Source organism: Cryptomeria japonica, chromosome 10, assembly GCF_030272615.1.
Source record: "Cryptomeria japonica chromosome 10, Sugi_1.0, whole genome shotgun sequence".
Classification (NCBI taxonomy): domain Eukaryota; kingdom Viridiplantae; phylum Streptophyta; class Pinopsida; order Cupressales; family Cupressaceae; genus Cryptomeria; species Cryptomeria japonica.
Window position 1 is genome coordinate 376,501,464 of NC_081414.1, and position 19,752 is coordinate 376,521,215.

The 19,752-nt window shown below is 35.9% G+C and overlaps 1 protein-coding gene across 1 annotated transcript in view; it reads left to right on the top strand.

Annotated features, from left to right (window-relative positions):
• Nucleotides 1–19,752, top strand: part of LOC131075844 (uncharacterized) — a 32,204-nt gene that overhangs the window by 1,080 nt on the left and 11,372 nt on the right. The window lies entirely within an intron of this gene.

The following is a 19,752-nucleotide window of genomic DNA, read 5'->3' on the forward strand; positions in this document are numbered from 1 at the left end:
GCTGCTGGGAAAATTTGCTAGAGAGATGATCCAAAATTATATAATCCTAGAGCAACAAAAAAGGATGAGTTTGGCCAAATCATGGACATGTTGAAAGACATGAAGGGTAAGCAAAATCACAATGAGAATTTGCCCCCATATAGAAGTAACAAGCCTATAAATTACAATAGACCAAGATTGCATGACATTCCATATAATACAAACTAGAAAGATGGTAAACCGATGAATGCAAATATAAGAAAAGAAACTATTGATCCATTGAAGAAGGTAAACAATTTTGTGGGAGAATATCCATGGTGTAAAGTCTACAATTTACCCCATGTTGGAGAGAAATGTATGATTGCTTAGGGTTTTGCAGAACAGAAGGACCATGAGAATGAATATGAGCCCACAATAAATGTACTTTCATTAGATCCATTTTGGGGTAGGGACGAGGATTCATCTCAGGGTGACCAATCATCAAATGTATAGTGGAGAAGAGAGAACCAACAACATAGTGTACAACAAGTTTTTATTGATGATGAGGCGAACATCCCATCCTTGAGGAGATTTCTCCATAATGGAGAGTTAGTGCATTCCTTTGATGAATAAAGATGAACAACAGATACCCTAACTAGTACTGAGAGGGGGGGTGAATCAGTACATACAAAAACTTCTTATCAACTTATCAAGTTAAAACAATACTAACCAATTGTCTTCATTACTGATCTTAACCATGGAAATACTGGTTAAACATAGTAAGACTTCAGACAACATAAACCAGTAAAACTTAACCCGTCAAATACATTCAATACTTGATAACTACTTCACCCATAAACATATGCATGTGGTATATCAGCAATACCATAACCATTAGCTCTACATGCATAATCACTCAAACAAAGAATAATTAATCATCACATGAAAAATGCACAACTCATGAAACAAATTTTTCAAGTGGAAACCCAAATGGGAAAAAGCACAGTGGGGATGAATACCCACAATCTTGTTTTGAACTCTTTTGAAGTTCACTCTCTTAGGAGCCTAGTCCGGTTAAAGACTTCACAATAAGGTTCTGCTAGGAACCGATCCTATTAAAGATCACCCGGTTAAGGCATGGCTATATACCCTGTTAAAGGTTACCTTGCTAGAGGATTTAAAGAACTCAATGAGCTTGACTTACCTGGTTAGAGGATTTACAGTAAGCCTATTAAAGCTACCTGACAAAGGAATTTTCCTTCTATTGAAATGGTTAGAAGACAACATGTAAAACTTTGATTTGATAACAACACTATATGCTAAGGTAGATCCTTTTCAGTTCCTCTACTCTACAATCACACTCTATAGTTTTCTCTCACTGGTCTGGTAGTATCTCATCACTCGGATACACACACAACTTTTTCCAACATCTTACAATAACAAACATCATCGACCTTATAGACAATGATTGGGTTGGTAGCATAGACCCTAAACCCTAAGCATTTAGGTTTACAATTACAGGTGGTCAAATCCTGACCATCCAAATACTTTCCATAGAGTGAAGCAATCTCAAACATATCACAAGTCATTCTGCATTGTCCATTCTCCACCGCACATAGAAATTAGTATGCCATCATGCTTTCTTCTCATACTGCTAATAAGAATTTTCATTCCCGAGGTAGACATTTAATGCAGTCGATCTTCACATGCAAGATCCTCAAGGACATCCTTCACATGCACAAAACTGATGTGGCGTCTTGATCTCATCTTCATCTCTTAGCGAACTCATCACAAAATGTCACTGGTTGCATTGCACAAGCTAGATCGCCAAACCGGAAACCCTAGAGCTGAGACTACCAACTAGTAGTCACACTTAGTGAAACCCAGACACCGGTTTACTACAACTCTTCATACTGGTTCGCTTGCACTAATTGACATCAATGACAACATACATTATCATCATATCATCATACTGGTTCATCAAATGCCAACAATCTCTCCCTTTGGCATTGATGGCAATACTTAGTGTAGCATTGCAACTAAAAACCTCATAGACCAGTGCATCTAAAATATCTTCTCCCCCTTTTACAACAATGCCAAAGTGGAGGCACAATCTTCCATACTCCATTATGTTGCTCCCCCTATGGAGTAGCATTCCTCAACATGTCAAGCCTGACTGATTTGGAGCACACGTCTTTAGTTTACTTCATGAAGGGGGGAAACCCCTAATTCACCTCTCAAATAGGTAAATATAGTCTTTAGTAAGGGCTTAGTGAATATGTATGCTAGTTGCTCCTTACTGGAAACATGTTGTAATACAACCTCTCTATTTTGACACTTCTCTCTCAAGAAATGATACTTGAGCTGAATGTTCTTAGTTCTAGCATGCAATATCGGATTCTTGGAAATATTGATTGCACTAGTATTGTCACAAAATATACTCACTAGTTTAGATTTAGATACTTTGAAACCATCCAAAACATATTTCATCTAGATTGCCTGAGTGCAGTTCATAAATGCTGCCACATACTCCACTTCAGCTGTAGACTGAGAAGTACAACTCTGCTTCTTGCTTGTCCAGGAGACTAATCTTCCACCAAGAAAGAATGCTCCACCAGTTGTGCTCTTTTGGTCATCCACATTACCTTCCCAATCTGCATCGGTAAATACCTTGAGATTAAAATCACCATTGTATGGATACCACAATTCATAGTCAACAGTCCCTTTCAGGTATCTAAGAATCCTCTTGACTACTACCAAGTGGGATTCTCTTGGACTTTTTTGAAAATGAGCTACTATTCCCACTGCATGAGCATTATCTGGCCTGTTGTGCACCATTTAGTGCAACTTACTGATCATTGAACAGTACTCCTTCTCATTCACCAATGATGAATCATCTTCCTTAGTCAGTTTACAGCCGGTCACCATCGGTGTACCAATCGGTTTGCTCTCCTCCATGCCAAAGGTCTACAATACCTCTTTGACATACTTGGACTGGGTAATAAAGACACCCTCTTTCATTTGCTGAATCTATAAACCAATTAAGAACTTTATCTCTCCAATTAGAGACATCTCAAATTCTTTCTTCATTTCACCTGCAAAAGCATGACTCATTTCAACATCTACTCCAAAGATTATGTCATCTACAAATACTTCACAGATCAGAATCTGATCACCTTCCATTTTAGGTAGATGTTGATATCCTCACTTGTTCTCTAAAATCTTATCTTCACAAGATGAGAGTTTGACCATTCATACCATGCCCTAGGTTCTTGTTTTAATCCATACAGGGCTTTGTGTAATCTATAGACCATGTTACTATCTTTTGATAAGGCAAACCCATCTGGTTGCTCAATATACACTTCCTCTTCTAGGATTCCATTCAAGAACATAGACTTCACATCCATCTGATAAACCTTAAATCCCTTTAATGCTGCAAATGCAAGTTGTATTTAGACACCTTCCAATCTAGCCACAGGAGCAAAGTTTTCTCCACAGTCTTCTCCCTCTTCCTGAGCATATCCTTTGCATACAAGTCTTGCCTTATTCCTCACAACTGTGCCTTCTTCATTTAGCTTATTCCTTAAAAACCTATTTGGTACCTATAACATTCTTATGTTCTAGTCTGTGTACCAAGGATCATGTTGCATTCTTTTTCGATCTAGTCTAGCTCCTCTTCCATTGCCTTAATCTAGTCTTCATCTGTAAGTGCTTCTCTGGAAGTCTTGGGCTCCAATTCAGAAACCATGCAAGAGTTTTCTTTCACCTTTCTTCTTGTGAGTATCCCTGCATCTTTATCTCCTATGATTTGCTTTGGATCATGATGTAGTTTCACATATCTAGGAATTACTCTAGTTGGTTCTGCTAGCTTTTCCTCTTCTTCTTCACTTACTTCTTCTTCTTCACCTACTACAGTAGCTACCGATATAGGAACACTGAGATCTTTACTTTTTTCTTTCTTAATCAATTCCCAGAAGGCTATACCCAGTTCATCTTCCACTTCCTCGCTGTAGGTTTCCTCAAGTTCCTCAAGGGATTCATCAGCCTTGACATTGATACTCTCAACAATTTTCAGTGTTCTATTGTTGTAGCACTTGAGAGATTTTCTCTTAGTGGTATATCCCAGAAATATTCCTTCATCACATTTAGCATCAAACATTCTCAGATGCTCACCTCTCTTGATGTAACACTTACTACCAAACACTTTAAAATAACTCACAATGGGAGTCTTCCCATTCTAATACTCATAAGGGGTTTTAACTCTACCTTTCTTGATGAGTACTCGGTTCATAGTATAGACTGCAATGCTCACCGCTTTTCTCCAAAAAGTGTGAGCAACCTTTCCTTGGATCAGCATTGTTCTGGACGCTTCAACTATAGTCCTATTATTCCTTTTTGCTATGCCATTCTGTTGTGGTTTCCTTGGGGCAAACAACTGCCTCTTGATACCACTATCTTCACAGTACTTGTTGAATTCATCAAAAGTGAATTCACCTCCTTGATCAGCTCTTAGGCATTAAATCTTTTGACCACTTTCCTTCTCTACTAATGCTCTAAAGGATTTGAACTTTCCAAATGCTTCAAACTTGTCTTTTAAGAATGTGACCCACATCATTCTTGAGAAGTCATCAGTAAGAATAATGAAATAATTATCTCCCTGAATACTTCTAGTTTTCATAGGACCACACAAATCAGTATGCACAAGAACAAGTAAGTTTTCTGTTGAAAATGACTTACCTTTGAAAGTTGAGGAAGACATCTTCCCAAGCTAACATTCTCTGCACAAATAATTCTCTGGTTTGTTTAGCAAAGGCAATCCTCTTACTGCCTTGATCTTACTAGCCTTTATAATATTATCAAAGTTCATATGACAAAGTCTCCTATGCCATATCCAACTATCATCAAACTTCGCCATTAGACACCGACTTATCTTGGCATTCAACTAAAACAAGTTACCTCTGGTCTACTTACCTGTGGCAATAAGTTCATCACTCTTTCCAATTATACTGCAAACTCCACCTTTGAACTCTAGTTTGAGTCCCTTATCATTTAGCTGAGCAACACTCAATAGGTTATGCTTAAGACCTTCTACCCAGTAGACATCATCTGCATTTCTCTCTCCATTCAGTGAGATGGATCATTTTCCTTTTACCAAGCATGGTGCATCATTGACAAATATGACAACACCTCCATCGTATTCTTCTAGAGACAGAAAATTTCTCTGATCACCAGTCATGTGGTGAGAACAACCACTATCAATAATCCACTCATTAGAGCTATCAATGCGAGAGACAAGTACTTTCTTGTCAGATACTTCTTCCTTTACGGCTACAAACACTATGTCCTCATTCTCTTCATCCTCAGATTCTTCATCAGTAACACCTTCATCCACTGCAACAAGACAATTTCTTCTATTTCCTCCTTTATACCTTCTAAACCTCTTCGGTTTATCTTTATTATCATTTTTAGGATAGTTAATAGCTATATGTCCTATCTTATTGTAGGAAAAAAAATTTAAAGGAAGCATACCTCTGTATTTTCTAGTTCCTTTTGCAAATCTCTTGGCAAGAAGATCTTCAAACTCCATCAGAATCTCTTCATCATCCATACCTTTGCTTTGCATGGATTCATAATTGGTACTTCTTTTCCTTTTCTGATTGGTGCAATAGATTCTCTAAAAGCTGACTCAGTCTTCTGAACACTGCTATCATAGATATTCAACTCATATGCAGTTAACTTTGCAATGATAGAGTCTAAGGATACCTTGGTTTTGTCAATAGACCTTAGTTCTTGAATAGCAGCAACTCTGATTGCATAGACCGGTAACAATGATCTCAAGAATTTACTGACAATGGTGACATCATTGATTGTTCCACTAGTGCTCTTGATATCTCCAACAATAGTCTTGATTCTTATGCCATATTGTTGAATGGTCTCACCTTCAACCATCCTCATGTCTTCAAATTTTCCTCTAAGGCTCTCTTCCTTAGCTTTCTTTACGTGCTCATCACCGCCATAAATAGTTTCCAATGTGTCCCATACATCTTTAGGAGTGTCCTTATCTTGTACATCAATGAACTCAATATCGGACAAACTGCTAATAAGGGCTTCCATTACTTGCCCATTTTCTTGAATCTCTCTTTTTTAATCATCGGTTAGAGTGCCAATAGAGATTACATAGACATTCTCAACATAGCTCTAGTGTTGAGCACTCAAACTTTTGATATAGATCTTCATTCTGTCCTTCCATATTTTAAATTTATCTCTATTGAACTTAGGACCTTGCCTCTTCATCATTAAGGCAGGATCTTTTTCCTCAAGCGGTTAAGCTTATATCATGGAGGACCTAGAGTTTCTCTGATACCAATTGATGAATAATGATGAACAATAGATACCCTAACTGGTACTGAGAGGGGGGGTGAATTATTACATACAAAAACTTCTTATCAACTTATCAAGTTAAAACAATACTAACCAATTATCTTCATTACTGAACTTAACCATGACAATACCAGTTAAACACAGTAAGACTACAAACAACAAAAACTAGTAAAACTGAACCCTTCAAATACATTCAATACTTGATAACTACTTCACCCATAAACATATGCATGTGGTATATCAGTAATACCATAACCATTAGCTTTGCATGCATAATCACTCAAACAAGGAATACTTAATCATCACATGAAATATGCACAACTCATGACACAAATTTTTAATGTGGAAACCCAAATGGGAAAAACCACGGTGGGGATGAATACCCACAAGCTTGTTTTAAACTCTTTTGAAGTTCACTCTATTAGGAGCCTAGTCCGGTTAAAGACTTTATAATAAGATTCTGCTAGGAACCGATCTTGTTAAAGATCACCTGGTTAAGGGATGGCTATATACCCTGTTAAAGGTTACCTTGCTAGAGGATTTAAAGAACTCAATGAACTTGAGTCACCTAGTTAGAGGATTTATAGTAAGCCTGTTAAAGCTACCCAAAAAAGGGATTTTCCTTATGTTGAAATGGTTAGAAGACAATAGGTAAAAATCTGATCTGATAACAACACTATATGCTAAGGCAGATCCTTTTCAGTTCCTCTACTCTGCAATCACACTCTGCAATTTTCTCTCACTGGTCTGGCAAGTATCTCATCACGCAAATACACACACAACTTTTTCCAACAACTTACAATAAAAAATATCATCGACCTTATAGACAACAATTGGGTCGGTAGCATAGACCCTAAACCCTAAGCATTTAGGTTTACAATTACAGGCAGTCAAATCCTGACCGTCCAAACACTTTCCATAGAGTGAAGCAATCGCAAATAGATCACAAGTCATTCTACATCATCCATTCTCCACCACACATAGAAATAGTACCCCATCATGCTTTCTTCTCATACCACTAATAAGAATGTTCATTCCCGAGGTAGACATTTAATGCAATTGATCTTCACATGCAAGATCCTCAAGGAAATCCTTCACATGCACAAAACTGACGTGGCATCTTGATCTCATCTTCATCTCTTAGCTAACCCATCATAAAATGTCACCGGTTACATCGCACAAGCTGGATTGCCAAACCGGAAACCCTAGAGCTGAGACTACCAACCGGTAGTCACACTTAGTTAAACCCAGACACTGGTTTACTACAACTCTTCATACTGGTTCACTTGCACTTATTGACATCAATGACAACATACATTATCATCATATCGACTCATCAAATGTCAACATCCTTGAGGAACTTAACAGATGAAGAAAAGAAAGCCTATACTGTGGAAGCAATACCTTAGGCCATCCAGGTTATTTGCAAAGGTTCCTAAAGCTAGTGGAAATAAAGACACCATCGCTAACAAAGAAAAGGAAGGTGCTGTAGAAAATGTCAAATAAACAGAACCTCTTAAATTAACAAATCCAATTGAAAATAAATAGATTAGTAAGCCACTCTCAAATTGTGGATCATTTATGTCTCAAGCTTTATCACAGGTGAAAATATATATGCCCTTGCTTGAAGTAATGAAATTTCCTGATTACAAACATGAAACAATCAAGATTTTATCTAACATTGGTGAAGTAAATAAAGAGGATCATAAGCCAAAAGCTGAAGATCCACTTGTTGTCTATTTGGGAACTTCTATCACTAAGAATCTTACCCAGGTTGATCCTTTTTATCTGACTTTGATGATTAACAATAAAATGGTTAAGAATTGTATGATAGATTCAAGTGCAGATGTGAACATAATGCCAGAAGATGTCATGAAAGAACTTGGGATGCACGTGGACACTCCCTATGGGAAATGCTATGCTATGGATAACAAATCAATCTCGGTAGTTGGAATTATGAAGGATGTGAAGTTTCGATTTCCAGTATGCTGTGATACGTCATATAAAATAGACATCACCATTGTGCAAGTTCCACCAAATTATGGGATGTTACTATCAAGGCAATGGTCAAATATGGTGGGGGGCATGTCTAGCTAGACCTTTCATATGCGACCATCCCAGTAAAAGGGGTGATTGTAAGGATTGATAGAGAGTCAAGATCATTCTACTTGATAGAGGAAGTTGATCCAAATGAGACAACATGTTTTATTCAAACATATATAGATAACTTTCAGGTAAGTATTTCTAAACCCATTCAATGCAAAACTAATAAGTTCAAAAATACTATTGAATCGCATGAGGATAAGATTTGGAAAATGTACTTTGATGGTGCTTGTAGTAAGGAATGAAATATCTCCTAATGGAAAATCATTCAAATATTCTTTTTTTTTAGCCTTTGAATGTACAAACAATGTTGCTAAATATGAAGTGCTCTTGTTAGGTCTTAGAATGGAAAGTAAATATGGCATTAAATTACTAACAATTTATGGTGATTCAGAGTTAGTCATATCTCAAGTGAGGGAAATATTTGCCACTAAAAATGTAAGGCTTCAAAATTACAGAAATGAGGTGTGGGATGATTTTTAATGCATTTTCTATAACATGGATTGAAAGGTCTAACAATATTTTGGCTGATTCTATGGATAACTTAGCAATTAAACATAATAATATTCCTTTTGATGACATCACCCAAGTTGAAATAAAAACTAGACCTGCAATACCAGATAACGTAAAATATTGGTAGATATTTGATGATGGCAAGGATCTTCTGAAGTTTTTGTTTTGTGAAGATCAGTATGAAGGCCAACATATAGATTGGAATGCATACATGGAAGAGGAGATCAGTAAGGAATCTTTATTTGGAAAAAATATCCTACAGCTTAAAACAAACAAGATTCCCAAAGGGTTGGTGGAACTAGAGAGGATGTTTGACAATAAGGATATGACAAATTTCAAACCCAACAATGGAAATTGTGAAGAAGTAAAAAAAATAAACTTGGGAAGTGAAAAGAATCCTAGAGAGGTTTACATTGGGAAGAATCTTACACCGAAAATTAGGACTGCATTGGTAAATCTATTAAGGAAAAAGAGACATGTTTTTGCTTGGTCATATGATGATCTCAAGGCATACAGAGAGGATTTGTTCTAGCATGAAATCCCACTAAAACTAGATGCAAAACCATTTAGGCAAAAGCAAAGACCTATAAATCCCACATTGGCTCTCAAAATGAAGGAAGAGTTGATGAAGATGAGGAATGCAGGAATTATAGAGCCTATAAGGCATTCCACATGGGTGTCAAACCTGGTGCATGTTAGAAAGAAAAAAGGTGATATTAGATTGTGTGTGGATTTTAGAAATTTAAATATATCATCCTTGAAAGATAATTACGCCCTGCCAAATATGGAAGCTCTGCTATAGAAAGTAACAGGGAGTGGATTACTTTCTATGATGGATGGGTTCTTTGGTTACAACCAGGTGAAGGTTAAGGAATCAGAAAAATACAAAACAACTTTCACTACACCATGGGGGACATATGTGTACGCCAAGATGCCATTTGGACTTACCAATGTTGGAGCTACTTTTCAAAGGGCCATGGATGTAGCTTTTGAAGGCCTCATTGATTACATTTTGGTGGTCTACTAGGATGATTTGACTACATAATCCAAGAAAGTAGAAAACCATTGTAATGACTTAGAGAACATTTTCATTAAAGCGCTAGAATATGGTATTTCTCTAAATCCAAAAAAGTGTCACTTTGGAGTCACTGAAGGTAAATTGTTAGGTCATATTATCTCTAAGGAGGGAGTAAGGATTGACCTTGAGAGAATTGCAGCTATTGACAACATTCAGATCCCTAAAACAATCAAAGCTATTCAATCATTTTTTGGACAAATTAATTTTGTTAGAAGATTTGTATCAAACTTTTCTGAAATTGTCAAACCTATTACAAAGATGTCAAAAAAGGGTGCAAAGATAAAATGGACTAATGAAGCAACTGAGACTTTTGTAAACATTAAAAGGGCCATCAAGGAAGCACCTGTACTTAAGTCTCCTAATTTCTCTAAACCTTTTCAAGTATTTTATTTCGCTTCATTTCATACTATTGCTGCAGTTATGTTACAAAAGAACGATGAAGGCCATGAGCAACTAGTGGCATTTTTTAGCAAGACACTATAGGCTTTTGAGTTAAATTATGATATAAATGAGAAACAAGCATATTCCCTGGTAAAAGCTATGAAATATTTTTAGACCATATTTAATGGAAGCTAATGTCATTGTGTATGTCCCTAATGTAGCAGTCAAAGATATTTTCAAACAGATCGAAACTACTGGGAGAAGATGCAGATGGATCAATCAAATTCAGGAGTTCAACATGGATATCCAAATTACTAAATTGTTAAGAGGTCAAGGATTGGCTAAACTAATGATAGAACCAAATTTGGAAGTAACTCAGATAAATCAGATAGAGTTAGAGGAGGCTCAAATAAGCATTGAGATGTGTCCTTGGTATAAGAATATTGTCTATTATTTAAAACACATGAAATGTCTAGAGGATTTGAATGACAGTAAAAAAAGAACACTTAAGCTTCAAGCATCTAGGAATGTATTGCTTAAAGGTGATTTGTATTGGAAAAACAAGGATGGTATCCTCTTATTTTATTTGGATGTTTATCAAGCTCAATATATTTTAAAATAATTGCATGAAGGTGTATGTGGGAGGCATTTTTCAGCAAAAACTACTGCCCATAAAATACTCAATGTCGGTTATTATTGGTCAGAAGTCTTTAAGGATTGTCATAGTTATATTAGAATATGTGAGGCTTGCCATAAATTTTTAGGAAAACTTAAATATGATGGATCTCTTTCACTTAGACCCATGCAAACTGAAGAACCTTTTCAGATGTGGGGTGTTGACTTCATAGGAGAAATTGCAAACAAATCTAGATGAGGATACAAATGGATTTTGGTAGCCACTGATTACTTTACCAAGTGGGTAGAGGTAATTCCTACAAGACAGGATACAATTAAGATGGTAACAAATTTTCTTTTGGAAAATATATTGACAAGATTTGGGGTTCCCCACAAGATTGTTGTAGATAATGGGATGTGTTTTAGATCCAAGGAATTTTCTGATTTTTGTGAAAGTTATGGAATCACTTTTACATATTCATCACCTTATCATCCCCAAGGGAATGGATAAGCAAAATCTAGTAACAAAAACTTATTAAAGATCATCAAAAGGATGTTAGGTGATAATAAAGGGGCATGGGATTCAAAGTTGAATTCAGCAGTATGGAGAGATAGAGTAACAATCAAGAAATCCACAGGATTTGCTCCTTATCAACTTCTTTATGGTAAAAAAGCAAGGTTGCCCTTGAACAACTTGCTCCCGGTGTATAAATATTTCTCAAGGGAGTATTTAGAAGATATTGATTTCATGGAAGACATGCTGGTACAGTTGGTTGAATTGGATGAGTACAAAAGGGAGGCTCAGGAGCAAAAGATGGTAAAAGCATTACATGACAAGAAGGCTTCCGATAGAACTTTTGAAGAAAAAGAGTGGGTGCTCAAATGGAATGCAAAAGACTAGGACAGAGGCAAGCATGGAAAATTCAAAGCACTTTGGCTAGGACCATACATCATCATGGATAAAGGAGGAGAAAATTCATATTTATTGCAAAACACTGAGGGTGAAATTCAAGAATTTCCAATACATGCTTAGTATCTCAAGCATTTTTCCTCTTAAGGACCAGGGAGTATTTATTGTACTATAGTAGTATATTTTTCCTTTTTTGTTTAATTTTGTTTATTGTTTGGTCTGCTTTCCAGAGATAGCTGAGATCTTGCTATGTCCCTAAAAAAAACATACATCCCTAGAAAGAGCCATTGTTAGCACAAAGTTTTGCAAAATATTTTGTGCTATTTCTTTGATGTTTTATATATACATTTTCATCACAAGGGAATTTATTGTTGGATTGTATGTGCAGGAGGTATCCTGCAATACCATAAAAATCCTACTGTGACCTACTTTTCAGAATTGGACAAGTACTGCTAAGGTATGCTAAGGGTTGGCACAAAATAGGGACTACATGAGGAAATTTCATCGTGACAGTATTGGGTTCTAATAAGGCATTCTCTGGGCCTACGTGATAGTATTTGTCATTTATTAGCACATATTAAGTTTCCATAAAAGATTACAAGTGCAAATGATATATGAAGAGGAGCTTGATTAGCATAATTGTTAGGTTTGAGTTATTGACATAAGTTACCTTAACAAGACCGACTAGCATAAATAATGAAGGAACCTATCGGCATGACCTAGACTGATCACTCTGAAGGAGATCCAAAAGGAAGTCTAGGAAAAAGGGTTTCATCAACATAACATTCACTATCAGAGGCATCAGAAAAGTATTGTGTCGATAGCTGATGAGGAAATTGGCATAACCTACACTGAGGAAGGAAAATGCGGAGCGGATTTTTTGAAGTTAGCGAGATATCAGACAACGTAAGAAAAAGCTACCCCAATACCCGATCGGGTAAATATCATGGTGGGTGGAAATGAGGTCTCATCAGGATAGCCTACACCGAAAGAAGTGACTAAAAGAGCAACAAGGTGAAGTCATCTAGATGACATCAACTCTTCAGAGGTAGACATTTTCCGCTACACCAATACCTAATGAGGAATCTAAAATGGTTATCAAGAAGGAGACCTTATCGAGGAAGCATAAGTTGATGGAATTGAAAATAAGTAGGCTGGAGCCCGATATCATTGAGTCATTGGAGAAACATAGGAAGGGTTGTCCCGACACCCATTAAGTTTTGCAACATGATGAGAAAAAGGGAGGTTTCATCAGGGAATCATATCCTAATAAACTGAAGAGGTAAAAAGAAGCGCAAGCATGAGGTAAATGTCATCGGGTCATCAGAGAAAAATAAAATGAGTTGTTTCAATACCCGATAAAGTGCCCCCATGTAACAAATGAGATACAGATTACTAAGGAGGACTCATCGAAATAACTTTTCACTATCGGAGGAACATATTTGGATCTATGCCAAAACCCCTAGGGTAGAATGCCACGGAGGAATAAAAGGAGGGTATATTGGAATGACATATGCCAATGTGACATAAAGATGAAAGTAGAACATAGCTAGGAGGTGAAGTGCTCAGTGAGATTTATGTCGATCAAAAGGACGGGTGGTGCCAACTGATTGAATTATCAGAAAAGTTATGCCGATTAGCCGTTGCAAAATCTAATTGCAAACGGATCGACCCACCATTAGTAAATATAGAGAATGAGTAGATTGGTGTTTGCACAAGGCAAATCATAGCAGGATTTCAATTGAGTAAATGCTTCTAATCCGTCAAATCTATATATGAAGAGTCGGTACTGTATACACCTAAAAATGGTCTTAAGATAATTAATTGAATAAGCAATTATTTAATTAATACTCCTCCCCAATTTAATTGAATTCACTAAGCAATTTGATTAAATTTCCCCTTTCATCTACTTATTAATAAATCTATGGATTTATTTAATACATTCATTTCACCCTTTGATTAATTAACTCAAATTAATTAATTCCCTCCACCAAATTCATTTCTTCTAAATCCCTTAATTAATTAAAACAAATTAATTATGAGTTGTTGAAATTAATTAGCCTTTTCCTATTATTTGAATTTTTAAATTCAAATTCTCCTAACTTCTACCACTCCTAAACCTAACCATTCCTAAACCTAACCGATTCTACCTACCCACCATGTCCCCTTTCATCCAACATCTTCTAGAACCTTTGTGACACTTGTCACTAAGTGTTCCCTTTCATACACTCCCTTATAGAAGCCTCTTGACACTTGTCACCATAGAGATGATAGATGTTCCCTATCATCCAACCCCCTTTGCCATCCTCCTCCAATTTAACCATTGATATCTTTAGATCAATCTCATTTTCTAGGCCAATCATGAAATCATATAGCTTAATCATGCTATTCTTGCTAGATCATGCATTTTCATCATTCAAATCCTCCATCTAAGTGTAGTCAAGTCACTGGAATATGCATAATCAAATCTAAGAGCATTTTTCATACTTGCATTTACTAGGAGGCAATAAGTTGATTAGCTATGGTTTTACATTTCATTGTTTCAATTTACTAACCATTGCTTGTAATGATTTATTGAGTGCATTGTGGTTGCAGGTACATGTCTGTGATTAATAAGTAGATGAAAGGGGAAATTTAATCAAATTTCTTAGTGAATTCAATTAAATTGGGGAGGAGTATTAATTAAATAATTGCTTATTCAATTAATTATCTTCAAACCATTTTTAGGTGTATACATTTTGCCCCTCTTTGAAGCGAGGTGTATGATGCATTGATTCAAAGAATAATCTCATTTTGATGATATTAGTTTGATAGGATGCCCCAGTTCTTGATTGCTGAATTCTGGTACAATGATGCCCCCTCGGGAGATCAATTGAGATAATTGATATTTGGAGTTTTGCGAGATTGATATCCCGATAGATTTGATTTGATTTCTGCAACTGTGTTTTGATGAAAGTGCGAGTTCTTCTATTATCTTGATTGCTTAGATTGATAAGATTGAAAATCTTGATTGATTAGATTCAATCTGGTTTCAAGAAGGATTCATCTTGTATAAAACAATGATGATCAAAGCGTCTAGTTTCAAGAAGGATTCATCCTATATAAGACATGATCAGAACGTCTAGTTTCAGGAAGGATACATCTTGTATAAGACATGAATCATAATCAGATCATCTGGTTTCAAGAAGGATACATCTTTTATAAGACATGATAGAATCGATTAGGTTTGATTGATTGATTTGATTTGATAAGGTTGATTAGATAAAGAATTGACAGTTTGTTGATATCAAGTTGCTGAAATTTTTAGATATGCTGATGTTGATTCTGTTGAGAGAGTAGGATAAGATTTTCGTTGGGTTGACAATATCTGGAGAGATATGAGTCATTAGTCTGATTGTGTATACACTTGCGATGGCACTTTTATGATTCCTGTGATAGATTTAACCTTGGATAAAGGAAGCTTATAGGATCCCATGCAAGAATGAAATGCAAGCTAAAATGCAATGGAACAACTAGACTAGTCACTGGATTATTTTGTGTTTTTTTTGGCATCATTGAGCTTTCAAAATATGGGAAGTGAGTGCAAACATCAATGGTATAATTAAACCATGATGACCTAAGCACTATTTTCCTAGATTTTGATATAGCAAGTTAGCACAAGCATCGAGGTATAATTGAACTGAGATGACCTGAGTGTTGCTTGTGTAAAACAAGCCATATTAATCATTTCAATACGCAAATCAGAAATGTCTTCAATGATATTCTGATGATCATGTCCCGAGACAAATTTGCACATATTAATGATTAATTTTTAGACAACAGACAAGAAAAATATCATGTTTCTTCCTTGTTCCTCTAGTCAAAGACATCTTGGAGTCACTCAGAAATCATGATAGTGAAAAGCAATTATAGAAAAGTTGAACAATCATGTTAAAATCATTATCCAAAAAGATATTATCCATTGAAAAGTGTGTGATGTGCTTAGATTGACTTCGTGATAGCTTGATAGTTGATAGTTTGATCTTGTGTTCAATGTTGGATGTGTCTTAGTTTTCGCTTGATAAGAGTTGTCTAACTATTTGTTCTACCTATTTGATTAAGCTCAAAATGATCTAGAGTTTTGCCCCTAGCTAAGTGCAGGATTTTGCCCCAAGTCTAGAAACAAATTTGTTATGATATACCCAATGATTCAAACCATGGTGAGAAAGCAGATGTGATGCCCGAATATGTACAAAGGCTTTATGATGGATATGAATAGCGCTGAAATGAATGCAAGTGGAAAAATGCATGAACTAATAGATGGAAGAGCTAGCTGACCGATAGCGCCTATTTTCCAGGTTTTTACCATTTGTTTTTATTGCACTTTTTCTGATATTTGATTTTTTTCTTTCTTTTTCTTTTTCACTTTTTAGGATTTTTCTACTTTTTCATTGTTTTTGATTTTTTTTTATATTTAATTTTTCTGCTTTTTCAATATTTTTTATTTTTTCTAATTTTTCAAACATAGAATTTCTTCAGGTGCATGCTATTGATAGGTTCCTCGAGCTGATCTTTGTCCTATGTTAATAGCCGATATGCTCTTGATCCAAATATTGTTGTGACCACAAATGGACCTAACCGGTTTGGTTCAAATTTTACTTTCTTTTCTCAATCTGCCTGGTTGTGTGGATTTTTTTTTAGCACTAGTTCTCCCACTTGAAAGGTTCATGATTTAACCTTGTGATTATAGCTTCAACACATTCTTTGTTGATATACCTTTAAATGATCAAAGGCATTTTGTCTTTGTTCATGGATCAGTTCTAACTCTTGTAGTCTAGATACTCTTTGTTCTTCATCTGGGATGAGACCTTTTAGTGATACACATAGAGAGGGTATCTCTACTTTGATTGGGAATATTGCTTCTAATCCATATACAAGAGAGAAAGGTGTGGCACCTGTCGGTGTGCGGATACTAGTGTGGTAGGCCCATAGAGAAGAGTTTAGTTGAATGCCAATATTTCCTAGCATTGTTCACTATCTTTTTCAGGATTTTTAGAATAGTTTTGTTAGATGCTTCTGCCTATCCATTTCCCTGTGGATAATATGGTGTGGAGAATATGTGCTAGATTTTGAACTTCTCAGATAGCTCTTGTACATCATGATTCTTGAATGGTCACCCATTATCAGTGATAATGGTCATTGGTATTCCATAGAGGCAGATGATGTAATTCAAGATAAATGCGGCAATTTGTTTTCCTATGATATTTATGAGAGGTATAGCCTCAATCCATTTTGTAAAATATTCTATAGCTACAAGGATGAATTTGTGTCCATTTGATGAGGAAGGATTTATCTTTCCTACTAGATCAAGACCCCATTGACAAAAAGGCCAAGATGTTGCTAAACCATGAAGTTCTTGTGTTGGTGCATGAATCAAATTCCCATGGATCTGACATTGTTTGCATGTTCTTTCTATTTCAAAAGAATCTTGTTGCATAGTCACCCAATAATAGCCCAAGCATATGAGTTTTTTCGAAAGGATAAGATCACTTGAATGAGTGCCACAAATGCCATTATGAACTTCTTGTAAGGCCTTCTCAGATTCTTCTTGTTCGAGAAATCTTAAGAGAGTACCATCTAGACCTCATTTAAATAGGGTATCCGCGACGAGAGTAAAATGGGAGGATTGGCGAATAAAGTTTCTCTTTTGTTTTTTTGATAAGTCAAGAGGTAGGATATTGTCTTTCAGGTATGTGTAAGTTTGGCCATAGTGGGAGGAATCATATTAGGACAATTAAAGGTAGGATGAAACAACTCATCTACCAGGAATTCATAACATTGTTGATTTTCTTGTGTTTGCAATAGAGAAGCAAGTGTAGCCACGACATCTACTGCTTTGTTATCATTTCTTGGAATCTATTCAAAAGTTATTTCTATAAAGTACTTCTTGAAATCATCCACTATCTTTTTATAAGGCATGAGTTTGTCATCTTTTATTTGATAGTCATCATTGATTTGATTAATGACAAGCTAAGAGTCTCCAAAGACTTGAAGTTGTTTAATGTTCCATTCTACTACCATTTTGATACCTGTTACCAATGCTTCATACTCTTCTATATTATTTGTGCATGGAAAGCTTAATTTGTATGCTTTCAGGATTGTATGACCTTGTGGTGTGATGAGTAGAATACCGGCTCCTGATCCATGTTGTGTTCCTTTATTGATGCTTTCTCCTAGAATGATATTTGAGTGATGTATTGTAAGATATGGATCGAACCTTGGAATGTTTGTATATGAACAAGTAAAATTGACTTGCCATCTTTTGAATGGTTTCAAGTATTTTTGTCTTGCTAGTTCTGATAGAGAATTCGTTGGATGTAGATTAGTTGTGCCAATGATAACTGCCTCTGCTGGTTCTATTAGGATAGATGACTTTTCTTGATAAAATTTAGGTAAATTGTCAAATCTCCCATCTTCCAGTGCCTCGAGGAGGTTTTCACCATTAGATGCATCCTTTGTTTTTAATTTTTTCTGATCTAATGTTGCCAATAAATGGTTTTCAGCATTAGATCTAATATTGTTTTCTTGATTTTCACTTTTACGACTAGGAGATTTAACACCCACTTGACTAGAAGATACGTTAGCAGAATCCCTGGTGAAAGTTGTTGTGGGTTTGATTTCATAAAGATATAAGGATATGGCATGGTCATTTGGAAAGGTATCATTATCAGTATGTTCTTCATTTTCCTAGTCCATAGGTTCGGGATAGCTTAAGGATAAAGGATCTTCAAGTTGAATAGTTTCAAAGATATTAGGGGTCATGATAGAGATGTTAGAGCTTTCAGTATGTATTTCCATGTCTAGAATGATACTCTCATCAAAATGACATCATATAAGAAAATCCTGATCATCCTCGGTTAAGTCCATGTTAGTCGAATGTGATTTTGATTTAAGTAGGCTAGTTCCTAATGTTTGTTCTGTATACGTGTGAACTACATCGACTACTATATCTGCTTCTTCATCCCTCTTAATTTGAAGTTGCTCTTGTTTGTTTTTCCCTGATAGCAAATGTTCTTCATTCTCTTTATCTCTTTGTTGCTTTTGTTTTTCCATGTTTGACAGAATTGACTCAAATGATTGTTCCTTGGATTGTGTGCTTGAAGGTGCTGCCTCTCTATTATGTGAAACAATGACCTCTTGAGCTGATTTCAAATTATTACAACACTACAATGGATTTGAGTCTACTGATATTGTGATTTCCTATCCATTGTATGGAAATTTTAAGCACTGATGACCTATTGATGGTATAGCCTGTATTGTGAATACTAAGAGGGGTGGGTGAATTAGTATACCAAAAAATACTGTACTTAAACACTTTAATAGTCTAGTAGTAAACCGGTAAAACAGTTTAGCAAACAAACCGGTTAACACACATGCAAACCAAATAGCAAATAATGCATTCACCCACAGAAGCACAATCACCATAACACAAGAGATTTTAATGTGGAAACCCAAATGGGAAAAACCACAGTGAGATGAAACTCACAAGTAACTATCTGTATAATAGTAACCAGATCGGTTAAGGTCATACAATGTTCTTTACCAGAACAAATCCTGTAGGAATCTCAAACTCTGTTAGGAGATAAGTCCGATTAAAGACTACCTTGTGAGAGGATTTCAGATCCATAGATGTGAACCACCTTGTTAGAGGATTTACAAAGGCTTTTCTGGGCCTACCTGGTTAAGGATTTCTAACTTGTCAAAGATGTGAGTAAAACCTAATAGCTATACTTGCATACTCTCTCTCTCTCAAAACCCTAGACATGATGTCCTT